We start from the raw sequence: 19,106 nt of genomic DNA on the forward strand, positions 1-19,106 counted from the left end.
GATCGACAAGAAGCCTGTACACATGCCAACAGCACATGTTACACTACACTTCATAGAGGTTGAAAAGAAGTATGGCCAAGGTAAGAAGGAACTAAGTCCAAACATTGTAGTGGACTACAGTTCAGGAAAGGTTGGTGTGAATTCGCATGACCAGCGCTTGGCATCCTATCCTCTCGTGCACAGGTATGTAAAAGGGTACAAGAAATTATACTTCTGCTTCCTGGATATAACATTGCTGAATTCTAGCTACATACATGACATGCTGAGCACAAGGAAAGAGGAGCAGCTCATCATTGAGTCAACATTGCAGAGCAAATTCTGGAAGATGTCACCCTTCCTGATTAAGTCGTCAGAGGGCATCCATCTTAAGGTAGCACACCAGGGACTACAGGGAAGGCACTGGGTTCATTTTACTGAAAAGATTGCTCCTACAGCAAGTAAATCAGCCCCATCAAGGAGATGTAGTCTGTTTTGAGCATGGAATCCATAAGGAATCCTGTTCAGAGTGCAACAAATGCAAAGTTGCCCTCCACATGGATGGTTGTTTCAAGATGTACTATACCTTAAGACTTCAGTTAATTGTGTAAGTTAAACTGTAACCCAAAATGCTGTTAGTTTGATGCAGTATGCTTTTAACCATTGTAGCATCCATAACATAAAATGTAGGAAAAAATATCATTCCAAGGTGCATTTTTCAAGGAAAATAATTGAATGCCAATGAGTTAATTTCTTGATTCAAATTTTGTTACCCCCCCCCCCCCCCCCCGGCCATAAGACTATTTGTCAAAATTGTACTACATGTGTCTAACTGTGAATAACATACCAATGCTAAGAACATCAACAAGCTATTTAAATGGGTAAAGGTGTAAACATAGGAGGAAAATCTCTTGTGAATAAAGTTTCTTGCCGTTCTTTTTCCAGCAGAACTTAACTTTGAAGCTGTTATGACTATTATGTTTATACTAAGGAAAGTCTTATAACATTTTTCAAGCTTGACATTGGTGTAGGAGCTCTCTGCTATTGCCAGATATGAATATATTTTGAGTATCACTCATCTTGCTTTGTGATTCAGTGATGGCCTCAGGCACAGTTTTCAGAATATCATCTTCCTCGGGTAGCGTTAATTCTCTTTGTCTTTAATATTTGCAGATAATTCAGTCGATCACATCAGCATCGTAAACGTATTGCCAACAATCACGGACAGCAGCATTGTGTATATGCATCGTGACAAACAAATGTTATTGGTGCTAGGTGGTACCTAGTCTGTCTATAGCTCATTCCATCTTAAGAAAATAGTATTGCTCTTACGGAGCTACAAGAAGTGAACACATCCCCCTCTTAGGCACTCATAATTCCTCGTGATTAAGGAATATTATAACGTACTTTATATTGTATTATGAAAGAAAAAAATGGATGAGGCATATTTTTGCCAGTGAGTTATTAAAATAATTACGTAACATTTTCTATTTAACACATTCGCAGGGAGGAAGCACAATGGCAGCAAGAGCCATCGCTTTGTTGCCTTCATTTTTCTTCTGAGCTGCTCTGGTACATGTTACTCGTAATCCGTTACGCTGTGATTGACCGGCAGCTTATCACAGTTGAAGGAAAGTCATCCATTAATTTGTGCGTATTCTAATATTCTTGTACTGTACAGCAGTTGTTTACGTAAGATTTTGATGCTGTGGTGTGCAGCGATACATCATGGCATTACTTGTACTAATACAGAAATGTGTTATTATTTGTGCTTGGTTTTGTTACTTAGCTTTTGTTTCTTAAGCGCATTTTATTTTTGCCACATTTACCACTTTTTCATATGCACATTTGTTACCGTTCTTTTCGTAGGCCGATATAAATGCACAGTAGTACCTGGCGTTACCTGGGCAAATTTATTAAATGAAATTAAGTGCTTACCCCACCCTGAATCTATAAAAATTGTCTATTTTCTCCCAGTTTGCCTTGAACTTCAATACTGAGGTCTTATGTGCAGTAGTTTATCAGTGATGCTACAAAAACCAAAATAAGCCTCCCCTGCCCTACAACCCCTGTACCTGTACCCTAGTTTTCGAAAACTATTTGCAGCTTTCTTCCTTTTATTTTGTACTCAAGTACTGAGTTTCACCAGAATATATGCCATGGTTTTCCCCTAATGCTGTTGAGTAGAGCCATTCAATATGGCAATCCTGTTCTCATAAGAGCAATACTGTTTTCTTAACATGGAATGAGCTATAGGAAAAATAAAAAATTCAGCCTATACATTCAGGAGTTTTCAGTTGTGATAATTTACTCACTTGCTAATTCACTTCTTGTACAATAATTTTATTTTCGTGTTGGTGTTATTGAAAAATCACGCTGGAATCATTATTGAGTGTCCCTATCTTTTAATTAGTAATCTTAACAAATGAAGGTCGAAAAGGAGTAGTAAGAAGTTTATGAACAAGGGAATTCCTTACAAACAAAGCAGTGTTAATTTATCCTACTCCTTAAGAAACCAAGCTAATTATGGTGCATATCAGGTGAGCAATATTGCTGTACAGTTGGAAAAAAAAATCCTGCCGTTAATGATCAGAAGACCTGAAACTGCAAACTTTTGTGCTTTATAGTAGTGAACATATCCTAGTGGCATTGTGACCAGCTTATCATTATAACCATGATTCATATGCCAGCCAATGCACAGGGGATTTCTGAAATGAAGTGTCCTTGTGGTTCCACAGCTGTGATCACGATATAAATTTGCAGAAACCTGAGAGCTAGTTTGCTTGCTTTTTTGCTTACTTATAAAATGTTTGCTGCAATAACCTTTCCCCTCCAGTATTGTGTATGATTAATTTTGCTGTGGATTTCTTTGTAAATTCTTGTTTTTCCTGTATGTGCCTTTTTTTTAAACAAATGTTAAATGTTTTGTGTTATGTAATAAACTATGGTTATTTTTCATGTGCTGTGTATGATGGCAATTTCCTAGAAATTGTTTATCAGGTGTGTTTGCTTGTTTTATTTTACCCTGTTGATATTTTATTCCCAATGAGCGTAAGGTTTTGAAGTAGAATATAACTTGTTAAAACACACACTGTTAGACAACCCATTTGCTCTCATAGATATATATATATATAGTTGGTCAGGTCTCAAATCGTGCACTCCAGAGTGCAGAATTATTGAATCCTAGTTCAGTTACTAAGCATTAATGAGCACTTGGATGTGAAAATGTCTGTCATATATCCTATAAAATTTTTCAAATAATACAGTACAACAGTGACTTGCTCTCAGACACAAAATATATCATATACCATATTTTTGAACACACTGGCCACAAAAATAACATTAGTTTTTTGTATCGCCTATCATTGTTGAGATATTTGTAACGCGCCCTATAGCGGGACTGTTACTTACGGAGTGGAAGGTGCTGTTATCTCCCTGCCTGGGCAACTTTCTTATTATACCTCTGTTTTATTACTCTAAAGAAATGTTAACACACACACCCACCCCAAATATCCAGGTATACTGAACTTTTGGATTGCTATTGTTACTAGAATGAAGCTGTGTTGTTAAGCCTCAATCTGTGCAGTTGTGTTGTGGGTGAATATTTGTATTGGTTAAGTGTCATTGTACTTCTATACTGAATGTACTGTGCAGCAGAATTAAGAACTTAGGTTTATACAATCTGCCAGGTGATATCCTAGTGGCCTAAAAGCTCATACTTTCATTATTTTGCAATGTCTCGCCATTGTAAAATTTCTCCCAATTTTATGTTCGTGGGGACTATTGTACAAAATATCGGCGCAAAAGTATAACGCCCCTACTTGCAATTGCTTACAATATCTCGAACCTCATTTGATATCACAACCTGAATTAAATGATCTTGCGAGAGATTTGAAATTAACCAAAAACGCAAGCAGAGATTTTCATATTGTCTTCAGGGATGGGATATTTCAACATGGCACAAAAATATCATTCAAAAACAAGGAGTAATACTTTGTTTTTCATTTTTTCATTTTGTTTTACAGAAAATGAACAGTGAATGTCCCATATTGATATTAATGTGCTTAATGGTGGCTCTGGGAAGAGATCATGATCCTCAAGATTGATGTATGTTCATGGACTCGTCAAAAATGTTTTAAAACCTTGCTTTTGCATAACGGAAATATATATCCATCTGTCAAGTTTCCTTTCTGTTAATATGAAACCTGTGATAGTATGGAAACTATTCTAAGGCTTTGAGCAGTACAGAACATGGGTGGCAGATTTGTGCAGATCTAAAAGTGGCAGGAATGCAGCCAGGATTCTCAAATTTTGTAGTATTAGGACAAAAAGTGTTAAAAAAAATTGCCACTTGTTATCGCCACAATAATTTTGCCCCCATTGCATATAAAACGGGGTGTTAACGAAGAACGTTATGGCGACAGACAAATCATAAAGGGCATTTCAGTATTTAAGGAGAAAATTTCAAAGGTTGAGAGGCAAAACTAAAGGAAAGTATCTTTATAAGCCCACAAATATGTGATCTCTTTCATGATTATATTAAAGGGCTCTCATTCCTGTTGAAAGAAGAAGAAGAAGAAAAAAAGATATGGTGGAAGATTTCTTGAGGGCTTACAAGACATTGGGATGCAATATGTCCCTCAAGATTCACTTCCTCCATTCGCACTTGAATTTCTTCCCACCGAACCTTGGTGAGGTCGGTGATGGGCATGGGGAATGATTCCATTAGGGCTTATTAGAAATGGAAAGGAGACGCAAAGAGAAATTGGTGTCCAACATCCATACAGATTACTGCTGGCAACTTACCATAGATGTTTTGGAGCCATCTTGTAGGCACAAGTCTTCGAGGGAAAAAGTTTTAAGATAATTTTTGGTGTATGAAGTCTTAATTGCAACATAAATATATGATTTTAGAATACTTCATATATTTCTGTTGCTGTGTAATTTGGGTTGAAATTACAACAAATGTAACAGAAAACGGTAGAAAACTGCAAATGAAAGTGAACTATATAAGCCTGTGCAGTATGTTGCAGGAAGTTCATGTCATCTCAAAGAAACTGTTAGGTAATGGAGAAAGTTGAGCTTTAGATTCAAAATGAGCCTATGTAAATTAACTCAAATGGCATCTTTTTCATTCCTGAGAGCAAAGAAGTTTAAATTTGTTTTCTTCGTATTGTGTGCGTGATATCAAAGTTGGAAAGTAACATCAGAGGATAAGTAGTTGTCCTTGCAGAGATGGACAGTTTGTTGGGGTGGTTTTTTTTTTTTTTCCTCTCAGCGGAGAAGAATTAAGATTAATCGCTTAATTACTGCTCAGAATGCTGGGCAGACAGTTGCACAAACTCTCATCATTTTATGGAGATGAGCATGCTTCACTAGTCATATGGCTTGGCCCAACTGGACTGTCAGGAACACATTCAGAAAAGCTTGGGCTTTGGTCTGATCCTGGATAAAATGCTTTGCCATGTTCTCCACTGCGAAGAAACAACAGTCTTGAAGACAGCACTGCATCTCTGTGCCTAAGTTATAATCTTGCTGTCACTCTAAGAAATGCTGGCTTGATCAGATACAACAAATAACTGTTGCCCACAGTTGAATCTGAATGATACACGATAGAATCTAGCGAGCTGAACAGCAGATCCTATGCCAAGGCGGGAAAGAGGCTACAAAGATAATTCCTGTTGCATGAAACTACACGTGTAATGGGGAGGCACTGCAGCCTTATCAATATTAATTCTGTCCTTGGTGTTGCATCACCTTATTACAATGCAGCATGCAGGTTGAGTTTGTTTGGATGGTACGGTTACAAGTTTCTAAATGTGATTAACCTTCATGATACCATTGCTCAGACCATTAAGCTAGTTCTGTTCTGTTCGTGAAGGTTATTTGGGCTCGTTATTTCACCCAGACACTATACCGTATGATATTTGTACTAAATCGACACACGCACACTTTTTCAATAAAGTAGTACACCAATGGAGTTGACAATGTTTTCGAAGGACGAAGTACTTGAAGATTGAGGGAAGTAGACCATACAGCAGACTCACAAAATGGGTTCAAAGCGCGGAAAGTAGATCAAGAAAAGATGTATCACCGAGACAATTAAGAGTGAGGAATTACGTATACAAGACTAGGAGTTATAGGAAAAGCACAGGGACACAAGGTATACTAATCTTCACGCTAGAGTGGCCGTCTCAGCGACTTCTACAATACATACACACCAGGCCAACATATAAGGGACAAACAGGAGAGGGCAGGGGAACGACGGAGGGGTGGATATATGTGAGAGTGTAGAACTTTGGACAGATGGAAAGAAATATCTGAGCAACGTATATGGGGGATGTAGGGAGGGTAAAGTGTCAGTGAAAGCGTAAACAAAAGAGGAAGAGGGGGGACATTGTGTTGATATGAACATCAATGGTGTTTATTTTGTAGGCTCCTAGCATTCCATGGAAGGATGCGTACTACCATTATTAAAGATAAGGTGTAAACTTTCGCGAAGTTGACTAAGAACTGGTAAGATAGTGGGGTGATCGCCAAGTAGTTGAGTAAGCTGCATGAGAATGTGGAGAACACACTGATGAACATGTTCTCGCTGAGGAAGTGTAGTACCTGTTTGCGGATGCTGTGCGGGTTGCAGAGGCATTGACGGGCTCGATGTTGAGGGAGTGGGCTGACTGGGTTGAATGGGGTATTGAGAACTCAGAGATTGAGAGGGGTGCGAGGATGTAGTGGATTGCACTAGCTGGAGATAAGCAGCTCTATCATAGCCGGGAGAAGGTTTAGGTGGCAAATCCTTAACAACCACTTGTGTGAATTTGCGTTTGCGAGGGGCGTCTGGTAATGGAGAAGGATGTTGAGAGGGTAGGGGAGGAAATTGGTGAACGTTATGATACTCCGAATAAGTAGGTGGAAATAGTCGAGCAGAAGCTTCTGAGAAGGAAATGTTATCAGTGCACATAAGTTTTTTGATTTCCACTTGCTTCTGATGAACAGCACAGTCTGATGAACCCGTTTCGTGTTCCTGATTGCAATGCACACATAACTTGACATTAGCAAGGCAGTCAGAGGTAGAATGGTTCATACCACAGTTGCGACAGCGAAAGTTAGTGGACTGGCAATTGCGGAGGGTGTGTCCATAACGCTGGCATTTGGAACAAATAATGGGGTAAAATATAAAGGGAGTGACTTCTAACATTACATGATAGATTGAAACATATTTGGGCAACGTTTTGGAGCAAAAAACAATCTTGATGGAGCCAGTAGGTAGATATACTGTCTGACCATCTTGGAGGGATTTACGGCGTAAGCGATGAACAGAATGAACTTTGACGTCACTCTGAAGTAAAGTAAGAATATCGGATTCAGTTAGATCTTTCTCAACACCGCGTATAATGCCTACGCGGAAGATATTTGAGTGAGGAATAAAGGCATGCAACTTTTGTGTCTCAAGGAACTTATTCTGCAGAAAGTCATTAGCATGATGAGGAGAGTGAAAGTTTACCTGAATCCTGTTACGGCCTTTATACTGGATGGATTTAATAGGAAATTTCCTTTCATGGAGTAGACGCCCTATAGCCATAGGGTGTAGATTGCCAATATTATTACCTTGTTTGGATGAAACAAAAACAAGATATGGTCCTGGGTGGTTTAATGGGTATAAATTACATGCACTAGTATTAGGAGGTTGAGCAGGAGGGGGAGGGTTAGGATTGCATTGAGTCGCAGTTTGCAACGAAGGGGTAGGAGTAGAATTAACATTCACGGTTGTATCCATTTTCACTACTTCTTCTCGTTCAACATTACTATTGGACGCGGGATGAAAGTCCCGAGTACCTCCACTATCAGAACTCATGCCACCACTGCACAATCACAAGCAAGCTAGCACCGGAACGCACGAGTAAGTTCTAGAAATGTCAGACACCGAACACGGAACCTCGAACACAACGAAGCGTACAGGACGATGTCGCGGACGAGACTATGATTAAGCTAGTTAAATGTGGGTGTAAAGGCTACTTCTTGTTCGAAACTTAACATCAAAACAAAAGAAAATTATGGGCTGGATTTTTGTTGCCCAGTACAAGTTTGACTTTCATTGAAATGGCATATGGCTTTTAGTGCTGGGAGGAGTGTCCAAGGACAAGTTCGGCTTACCACATGCAGTTCTCTTGATTTAACACCCGTAGGCGACCTGCGCGTCGTGATGACGCATACACCCAGCCCCTCCCCCACCTGTCAGCGGAATTAACTGATTATGGTTCAAATTCTCGACCCTGCCGGGAATCGAACCTGGGACCCCTGTGACCAAAGGCAGCACACTAACCATTTAGCCAGAGAGCTGGACACTGAAATGAAAAAGTCGCTCGGTTCAGTGCAATTTTATGTACAGGTGACAAGTACGGTGAGAGACGAATGGCATCATAACGGGCATCATTTCCCCTTATCCAGCTCATACTGGGTTGGGCATTTATGGCACTTGTCCACCTTTTTTCAATACATAACATGATGTTAATATGATCGCAACATTTTTTATTCAGTACCGGTTTCGGTATCTATGGACACAAACATCAGCTGAAACAGGTCGTATGAACAAAAGAATGTTGTGATCATATTAACAACATATTATGTATTGAAAAAGGGTGGATCCATCAAATTTCCCTCTATTGTATGTTATCTCCTTTCAATGTGGACCAGATATAAAGTTTTTAATGTTGAACACCTTCCTCTTCCCTTCCACCATTCATCTTTAATCATTTTGTCCCAGTCCAGGTTCTGCTTGCACTCTTTATTGAATCGATCCACCTTCTACGTCTCGCTCTTTCCTTCGAACTTCATCTCCACCATCTGTTTTGGTATTCTTTCCTCCTCCATAGTCTTTAAATGTTCAAACCATCTTAGTTTTCTCCCTATCAATTCTCTCATTTACACCTTTCCATTCTGACCTTTTTCACATCTTCCGTTTCTCAATTTCTTTTCTATCATACTCTTATGTATTTAATTTCCCTGGGTTTAATTCTACTCTCTTCCCTACTTGTCACCATTGTAGGTCCTAGCTGTATAGGTCAATATGGGTGAATAATAACATGTGTCTAAAAAGTTTGGCGAATGGTTGCCTAGGTTGTACACTGTGCTAGTTTGGACGATGCGCTTGCACATACGCTTTGCGAGACATGACACAAAGTGCCCCCTGTCGGTCAACTCAACACAGTTAAACAGAGTTGAACACTGCAACACATCGCACGGAGTCTGTGTGAGGACTCATGTCATTGCACGATGGAGTGCACAACGGCAGCGGAAACACACGCAATGTCGGTGCAAGTTTACCACACTCAAGCAGTGAGTAAAATGTGCGTTTTTGACTGGTTTAAACTCTTTCGAGATGGAAAGGAAGGTGTTGAGGACGAGGCGCGTTCGGGTCGACCAACCCCATCTCCAAATAACATCGAGCGAGTGTGACATATGCTTGCGAATGATCGGCAACTGTCCTTACGAATGATAGCAGATGAAGTGGGTGTTGGCAAGGACAGTGTAAGGACCATTGTTCACGAACATTTGAAAAAGCGGAAGATTTATGCCCGGTTTGTACCGCACTTGACAGACGAGCAGAAGCAAACTTGAATGGAAACGTCAGATTTCATTGATGTTTGTGACCAAAATCCGAAGGTGTTGAAAGCCATCATTACAGGAGATAAGTCGTGGTGCTACCAGTATGATCCAGAGACCAAGAGTCAGTGGCGTGGTGTTGAGTCTTCTCCGCCTCCCAAGAAAAGTTGGCGCACAAAGTCCAAGATTAAGACAATGCTGATCTTTCTCGACAGCAGTGGTGTCATTCATCATAATTTTGTACCCCAAGGTACACCTGTCAACGTGTAATTCTGCAAGGGAGTTTTGAAACGGCTACTGCAACGCATCAGACGGGTTCTGCCTGAACTGTACCGGAATGGACAGTGGAAGCTCCTCCACGACAATGCCCGTCCGCACACCGCGATCCCCGTGACCCAGTTTCTCACTGAAAACCAGGTGACTGTTCTTTCACACCTTCCGTATTCTCTGGATTTGGTGCCGGCAGATTTGTTTTGTTACCCCATCTCAAATTAACCCTGAAAGGCCACCGGTTCGACAGTGTAGCAGGTATCCAAAGCGTTTGCTGCCAGCTTCCAGCAGCTTTACAGTCGATGTAAAGAGTGTGTTGTAGCTGACCGAGATTACTTTGAAGGCCAGTAAAGGAGTTTTGTGTGTAACTTGCGTTGTCTTTATTTCATGAGACCATTCACCGAACTTTCAGACACAGGTTGTATTTTGTACATTATCCCTTTATACTTCCTTACTCCATGCAAGGTTTCTTACTCTGGTAGACTGCATTGCCCTGTTGCACCCTCTTGCTAATCTTGATGTCCAGCCTTACGTTCTGCATTAATCCACTCCCTAGGTATTTGAAACAGTCAGATTTAAAGGCTTTGACCACCATTTTTCACAGTGCTTTTTTCGTGTCTTTCTCCTCTTGATATCACCATGGTCTTGATATTTTCTCTGTGCTAATCTTAGTATCATACTTTCAATTTTCTTGTTCACTGCATCAAATTGTTCTTGTACTTCTTTGCTGTTTGGTCCCCTGATCACAATATTGTCTGCAAATAGTTATAACTTCATCTCCTTATTCCCATATGTTTCCTTTGTCTCCTTTAAAATTTCATCCATAGCCATTAAAAAACAAAAAGACAACACACACCCCCCCGTCTTATACCAGTTTAATTTCCAAACCATTCTGGCTTCCCACGCGGAATCTTTACGCTGCTGCTAGTTTTTGTACATTGCTTGCACCATTTCTATAGTTTGTGCATCTAGTCTCTATGACCATATTTTCCCACACTTCCCTGGGAACACTATTATATGCCTTTGTCAGATCTATACTGTGGTAGATAGCTGCAATCACTTAAGTGCTGCCAGTAACCAGTATTCGGGAGATAGTGTGTTCGAACCCGACTGTCGGCAGCCCTGAAGATGGTTTCTCTAGTGATGGGCTACGCTCTCGCTCAAGACTCTCAAGACTGGCGTCGCAGATCTCGAGACGATCCTCCTGTAGTGCAAGCTGTGCAACGTACCAGTAACTACGGCTGTAAACTTGATAGTATATCATTGGCAGTTATTGCGTGAAATAACATTCTCATATGAAAATGTGTCAGGCAATACTTTTTGTCAAAAGCCTGGAAAAGTACTGCATGTTCAACTATGAACCCCTTAATACCATTAACGAAAGTGAAAACAGAATGTCAGTATCTTAAACTGTTCACGACGTATTTGTGGTGGACATCTTAGCTGAATAACCATGCATAATTTGTGAATAACTGTAGATAGGATGTACACCTACTTGGATACTAGAGGCGTGCATTATTCGAACCTGAGACGGGGAAGATGTGCTTTGCTACATATGCAACCCCTATTACACATGAGTGGAACGTGTAATCCAAAATACCAGACTTTGCTCCAATTCTTTCAGCAGGGTTGATGGGCAACGCTCTCAAGACCGATTTTCGTGTGCTGCGAGCTGTGCGACGCGTGTAACCTCACGTGGAAACGTGTGACGATAAATTTTGTCGAAAGCCTAGGAAAGCGCTGCATGTTGAACCTTAGCTTACAAGGAATACAAGGCCTGCCCATTAGCCACTCATAGCTGTCCACCCTGTGGATGCTATATTTGCCGCTAGAGGCGCTGCAATTCAACATCGCATGAACACCTCGGTTGGCGGTATTTCTACACGTTGTATGCTAACTGGTGACATCGTATTGTTAAAATACGATGTAGATGTTGATTCCCATAGGGAATCAGAAATAATTGTTCCGAATGAGTAAATTTATAATACCAATATAAATGGTCTGTTATTGGACATTATAAATTTTCCAGCTAACTCATTCCTGGTTGCCAGCGTTTCGCCCCCGTGTGCTAGGCTGGGCTCATCAGTTGGTACCTAGCACACCCACCAAGACGCTGGATAGTGCATACCGTGGAGGCCACTGCGTAGGCTAATTGTAGCCACCGGCAGTGCCAATGCACTATGAGAGACATTGTCTCATTATCAAAAATTGATGCCTACTTGGCCATCAGATGATGTAGGTGTTGATTCCCATAGGGAATCAGAAATAATTGTTCCGAATGAGTAAATTTATAATACCAATATAAATGGTCCGTTATTGGACATTAGTATTGTTAAAATACGTCAATTATATTACAATGGTGTACTGTTGCATACCGTTTTGTAAACAAGGCTCTAGAAATAAAGTTCCTGGAACTAGTTTCCATGAATTCCCTTGCCAAGAGCCAACTAGGGTATTATGGATTAAAGCAGTAAGCAGACAAGGTATGGTACAGTAAATACGCAGACCATGCAACGGCAAAAATTAGGTTTATTATTATTATTATTATTATTATTATTATTATTATTGCTCCTGTTCTGATAATATTATCTTTGATATAAATCTCCTGGCCCGTGAGACGGTGTCACCGTCCAAGAAGCCCGCCTCCCTCTTCAGGGGAGGAATGAAAATATTTAGTAGTTACATGATCCTTCAACATTAGCATATTATTTGGGATGCTATAAGCAATGCCAGACTCCTTGGGAGTCATGGCCATCGTATTTGGCACAAATATTGGAGTAGGTACCTCAGGACTTGAAGGCTCTCTCACAGTTTCATTATTTCCGTGGTATACTCTACATGAAACTCGCATTGAGAATTCCAGTGTCGAAACTGTGATTTGAACCTTAGAATATTCGACGAGTGCAGCTGCCCATTCTTATCACGGAAACCAAGTTAATGTGCTCGTCTTTGCGGGAGGAAGAGAGGAATAGTTGTGGGCGTAAAGTGACATAATATATTATAAGTAGTTCGTTTTTACCTTTCAGTTTTTTGTGAAAAATAACCGCAAAAGGAATAAATGGTCTCCTATAAGCTTCTAAATGGTTTTCTTGTTTTTTTTCGGAATAAAATTAATAAAATGTTATTTTCCAACTTTTGCAACAGTTAGTGAACAAATCGCACGCGCGGATGAACCGGCAACAACGAATCCTGAGTTAGCAAGACATTTTCAAACACAACTGGAAAGCATCGAAAAGGAAGCCGAAGGAGCACTATGCGTTTCTATGTCGAGTGCTGCAATGGCATATATTGGAGGGTATTTTGTAAGAGTTGTCGAAGACCACATGCCATGTCAAGAGTGTGTTGACAAAATTCGTAGTATCCAGAGTCCATCTCCACTAACGTTATAAACAAAAATCAAAGACAGAGGTAGTCTCAGGTATCCACAGCAAAGTTTTGTTTCACTGCTGATGAAACTGGGGCAAGTAACGGACAAAATTATATCTGTAACGCTGGGCAGTCCAAAAATAGCACAAACATTAACCGAAATACTGTTCCTACATGTTGCTAAAAATCCTATTCTACAGTGTGGGAAAAGTGATCATCCTGAGGAAGTAAGCAGAATAATACTGCAGAAATTTCTGCGCCCCTCCGTCACTAACTATGCTAATGGCATGACAGATGAGTATCGCCGAGAATACTTCTTGAGAAGAAAAAAAATTTATGAGAAGAAAATATCAAGGAAAATAGTTAGTCGTTCCTTTTCACTGAAAATCTACGTTGTGGTATTAAAAACATCTAATGCAGACATTATATCCTTTTAAATGCCAAACATAAATTTTGACAGTTATGTGTGTTATCTGAAATGAAAATCCACAGCTGAATTGAACTCCTAGGGGTAAAAGGTGAATATTTATTATTTTCTACTTCATTCTGCTCAGTAAGGTATATAATATACAGGAATAGTGTAGGGGTAAATTTGTGCTGGTTTTAACTCCTGTTAGCAATGCTAGTGAGTTCTGATGTGAGGTGGTATACTAGCGCTGCAGTGGTCAAGAGGTGCACTGCCAGGCGGACACTGTTTCTGAAGAGGACACTGCTAATGAGCAGGCTTTGTATTCCTTGTTGGCTAAGGTTGAACTATGAGCTCCTTAATACTATTAACGAAAGTGAAGACAGAATGCCAGTATCTTAAACTGTTCACGAGTTAATGTCAGGTGGACTTCTTAGCTGAATAACCCGTATAATTTGTTAATAACTGTTGTGAGGATGGTAAACCTACCTGGATGCCTCACAATCGTTGTCGGCAGGGTAGCTTCTTGTGATTCAAACTGGGCTGCATGTGTTCTGAGACTATTCCTCTTCATTTATATTATGTATTTTTAAGTGTTGGACCATCGCATAAGTATTTCTGCCGATGTATTTTACTTTTTTTGAATAAGCAACACAGCGAGCTGTGCTATGTGACATCTCTTCAAAATAACAGACATCCACACGTTATGTTTTGGACATAGTCTTCAAGTTTTCACGTACAACTAGACACAATTTCACATTGCACCATCATATATCGAAGTACCTAATTATGACACGAATACTGTATAACACTGTAAGTAATTATTTCCTTCATCACCAAAATATCGGTAAACAAGCAGTGTTCATATGTTATTGAATGTGGGGTCTGATAACGACGTACTTGCATATGCAGCAAGGCGCATCTTGCCTCGTCTCGAGTTCGAATAATGCACGCCTCTAGTATCCAGGTACATGTACCTACAGTAGCCGTCAGGTTCTGTACTTAAACCACTATTCGTGTACCTACCAGTGCGTACAATGCCGGTATTCGTACCCTTTATAATTGTTATACTGCATCAATATAGACCTGGGTAGAAATGAACGCCCTAATCGCATACTTGGCACAAACAACAATCGGCTCCAACTACCTGTAGGCCTACGACACGCTGCTCGCTGCACAATACGGGGCAACTCTCTCGAAATCTCGAGACCTCGTCTCAGGCTGTCCATCACTAGATTTGTCGTGGGGCTATACCTTAAGGCCACGTCCGCATCCTTCCCACTCCTAGCCCTTTCCTGTACCATCACCATGCGACTTATCTGTGTCGTAAAACAACTTGTAAGAATGTCCTATCTGTGAATGCCACGGCCATATTCTTTCCATATTCGTAACTCTCTTCCATTAATTGCTTCATGCTGAAGATTGGGTCCACTGTAGGTCTTCCACTTCTAAAGCCATTCTGCTCCTCTTGCAACTCTCGTACTTTTTTCATTCTCCTATTTTCAGTAATGGGCAATTGTCAACAAAAGGATGAACTGAAATACAATAAAGAGAACGGAAGTCTATTGCATTGTTACCAATTTGTCGAATGAAAGATATTCTATTCATCGATACAGAAATAGTGGGCTGGAATTAACATTCAGAAGTCAGTATTTTAACTGTATCAACGACGCCTGTACTTAATTTAGTGGAGAGTATGGGTTTGACGCCAGGGCGTGTACGGTCCATGCTTTGGAAACGTCAGAAAGAGGGTAGCACAATAAGTTCTTGTAGTTTTGATCTTTTTGTTTATTCGAAAGAAACAAGCAAATCGTATCACCTTGTCATAGATGAACAGCTGAATTTACAGAGTCCAGGTTGGAAAATGAGGATGACGTCGAGGATGTCCAGTGATGACGAGCTCCTTCCCCTCACCATTGAACACCTTTCTGCACCATGGAACCGTGTAATCCCTCGGTGGTCAACGGCCCTGGAAGTTCTGGTACAGTGGCTTAAACCAAGGGAGTCTGACGGGTGGAGTGCAGCATGGAATGTATAGTTAATGATTGAATTCCACTTGAGTCCCAAGAAGGGAGTAAAGAAGTGTGTAACACAGAACAGAATGTCAATAAAATCTGAATAACACTTCCTTACTGCACTGCAGATAATTGCAAAACACTGTTCATACGAATTAAGAGATCCACTGTTCGTAAACTTTAGCACACATAAATAAGTTTAAAGTGATGCTTTTATCGAAGAGATTAAATAATTTCACAATCTACAACGAAAGATAAATTAACATAGTTCAAATGTGAAATAATAACTCCCCAATTCATTCGTTAGAAAAGTAGAAAATAATGGAGTAGTGCAAAAAAAAAAAAAAAAAAAACAGTTTATAACTTTCTCCATCGCTAAGGTTATTTAACTGGTGTTTTTTTTTTTTTCTTTTTCTAAGCACAGTCTTATGAAAATCAAAGAACTTCATTGAGACGTAGTTTTATAGGACACTTCAAAGTATGACGTGTTGTAATGAAGTACAGTCCCATTAACATACTACAGCACTGTTCGTGAAATGAGAATGATAGCTAAGGCAAAGTCCTTTCTCGAGACAGCATCTTTCAAAGTTTCCTAAAGCACACAGTCCTTAGAAGTACGAAAAGAAATTAAGTTCTCGTACGGCAACCGTCTGAAAGGGCACAGCTCCTACAGAAATAGGCTCTGAGCGCAGTCGTGAAGATAAGTTAAGGCATAGTCTAACGCAAGAGGCAAAGTTCCAACACTGAGGCACAGTCGATTCATGTACGATAAGGTTACATATAATATACAAAGTTTATTCCGCCTACTCAATACTGTACAGTGATTGCAATGTTTATAAATACACACAATATATTATCAAGGTACTAGTTATGACCCTATATGGGTCATCATCAGCCTAGGATACACTTATGGATTTGCCGAAGTCCTAAGACAGAATTACACTCTGGAAATAAGATTTAAAAGAATGAACATATAAAATGGTGGATTGATGAACTGTTATAGATAAAATAATGTACTTCTCAGTGACAAATCTCTTTTTTTTAATAGGATTTACATCAATTACAATTAGACTGTAAGAATAGTTATCATACAATTATTACAATAATGATTAAAATATGCCCTTGTTAGTGAATATACGATACGGGACCGTTTGTCAGAAAATAAAGCACAGTTTTGTAAATGCATATTCGGAGTGTTATTCAAACAAAATAACTTTAATGCACAGTCTTTAAGAGAACAACTTTGGTTTCTTACGAAGCAGTCTTTCGGAAAAAGAACAGACTTCTCACGAGTCCCTTCGCGAATACTTTTTCGTAGAATGAGTGTTACTTTTACAAGATAAATCCTATCGCACTTGTGTCACAGTTAAATGTTAGTCAATCACTATAAATGACTTGTAATATTTTAAACACCTCTTCTCACACTTGAAATTTAGAGCTCGAGGTTTGCACCTCGGACTTAGAAAATTTACAGAGCATTCATACTTTATGCATAGAACATCAGAGTTTCACCAGGCAGAGTAACAATGTATAACCAGTCCCACAGCTGGTCCGCACACAAGACGGCTGGGACAACACGAAGATACTGATTTACTACCGACCTCGTGGCCCTCTTTTATACCTGAAGGTAACTAACTTCTAATTACTCGGCTATCTTGCCGCCGATCTTCTTGAAACTTGGTACATCAACATATTTAATACTGGTCTACATGATGTAGTCAGAAATTTTATGTTTCATTCAAGAGATAGTGACATAGAACGTATAGAAGGTTTTATTTTATTTGTCCTTGGCAAGCTCAGAGTAGCGAGAAGCCGCATGACTCTCCATCATCCGTTGCCTGTGCATACAGCAAATGTGAACTGAAGTATTCCCATTTTTGTTAAATAATTAAATTAACGGAAGCCTCCTCTGAAGGTCTTCATTATTGGTAAATCAACTTGCTAACTTGTATGTAAATTGCAAATTTCTACGTTTTTGACTAGATGATTATTACAGCTTAAAATAAAACATTCCATCCTAAAATAAAACAACTTTCTGAGGAATCTCTACTTGGTTAGGAAGATTCATGGTTCAGAATGGCCAGGTCACCCCAAAACACCAAAATACACTAATCCGAAAGTCCAGTTAATCCGAACAGAAATATTAATTTTCTTTAAAAAATTATCCTTATTAAAATGAAAGAACATATAGAATGAGGATTTCCTTGCATTTTATTAGTCATGTTTTACTAGAATAACTTAATATGAACATAATTACACATCATAAACCATCAATCACTGGCCGTTTATCTTTACAAAGTCTGTTAGTTTCTTTTTCCGTAGTGATTGGAACCTACTCACATGAGTAGGCGTAGCAACACAGTGTTGCTCAACGTAGCGTACGGCAGTTTCTAAGGCGGCCGCAGCATCCGAATGCGACACTCGTTCATTGTAGTCTTCTTCGTCGTCACTCTGTTCCACATCAACTCCAGATTTCTTCTCTACCATAGCTACAATTTCTTGGTCTGTTTATAGTTGACAGTCACTCGCTAATGTCGTCTTCATTGGCTCAGTCCGGTGGTATTTGAAGGTTCTCAAGTACGTCAGCCTCGTTTAAGAACATTTACTGGCACGTAATAGAACTCCTGCAGGAGGAAATCCCGGCACCTAAGCGTCTCCGGAAACCATAAAAGTATTTAGAGGGATGTAAAAACAGTAACATTATTATAAGAAAATATTTTCCGGTTAATCCGATAATTTTGTTATCCAACTGACTCCGGTCCCAATTAGTACAAATTAACGAGAGACTACTGTATTGAAAAGGTGATTTAATCGTAAATGAAGATTAAATCAAATCCAAGATAAAACCCTATTAATGAACCGGCTTTAAATAACATGACCTTAAGTCACAGCAGTTTGACAATAGCAGACAGTCAAAGCACAGGCCCATTCTCGTATGAGGGGATAAGAGGCCAAGGAAATTACATAACAGTGACAAAGAAAGCAACTACAGTTCAAACTTCGCAACTTAGTAGATTCAGAATTCTAATCTGCACTAAATATCATATTACCGAGATTATTTACGAAATAAAATACTACTCAGAATTTATTGAATGTAATCATTTTAGCACACATTAATGTCTACCGAGAGAAAGTCACAAACCTGGAGGTATTTAACAGAAGTTCTAAAAATTGAAGTGTAAGTATGATGGTTTTTACTGGTGTATTATTTTGAAAGCAGGATATTAGGATGTTGCATTATGTCAAGGCCTCTCAAACTCCCTAAATCTCACACACGTTAAACTAAGAGCAGAAATTCTGTGCACCGTGCATCAGTCAGACTCAACTTGGTTCAAGCCAGCATTTTGACTCGGCTCAAATCGGCTTGGATGGTGGAGCGCTGCAGAGTGAGGAATGGGGAAATAGGTGGAGCAAGAGAGACAGGCATAGGGAAAGAGAGACAGAGAGCTATTGCTAAAATTTGATGCACC

The 19,106-nt window shown here is 39.6% G+C and overlaps 1 protein-coding gene across 2 annotated transcripts in view; it reads left to right on the forward strand.

Moving 5' to 3' along the window:
- The window catches only part of LOC136873815 (BAG family molecular chaperone regulator 2), a 50,823-nt gene that overhangs the window by 20,236 nt on the left and 11,481 nt on the right, over positions 1–19,106 (forward strand). The window contains exon 3 of one of the 2 annotated variants that reach the window (XM_068227578.1): positions 1,150–2,928. The exons of the other annotated variant lie outside the window; for it this stretch is intronic. The gene's annotated coding sequence lies outside the window, so the exon portion shown is untranslated. Of the gene's footprint in view, positions 1–1,149; positions 2,929–19,106 lie in introns of those variants that run through there. 2 annotated transcript variants of the gene reach the window in all.

The sequence above is a fragment of the Anabrus simplex genome, chromosome 5, assembly GCF_040414725.1.
Source record: "Anabrus simplex isolate iqAnaSimp1 chromosome 5, ASM4041472v1, whole genome shotgun sequence".
In the NCBI taxonomy this organism is placed as follows: domain Eukaryota; kingdom Metazoa; phylum Arthropoda; class Insecta; order Orthoptera; family Tettigoniidae; genus Anabrus; species Anabrus simplex.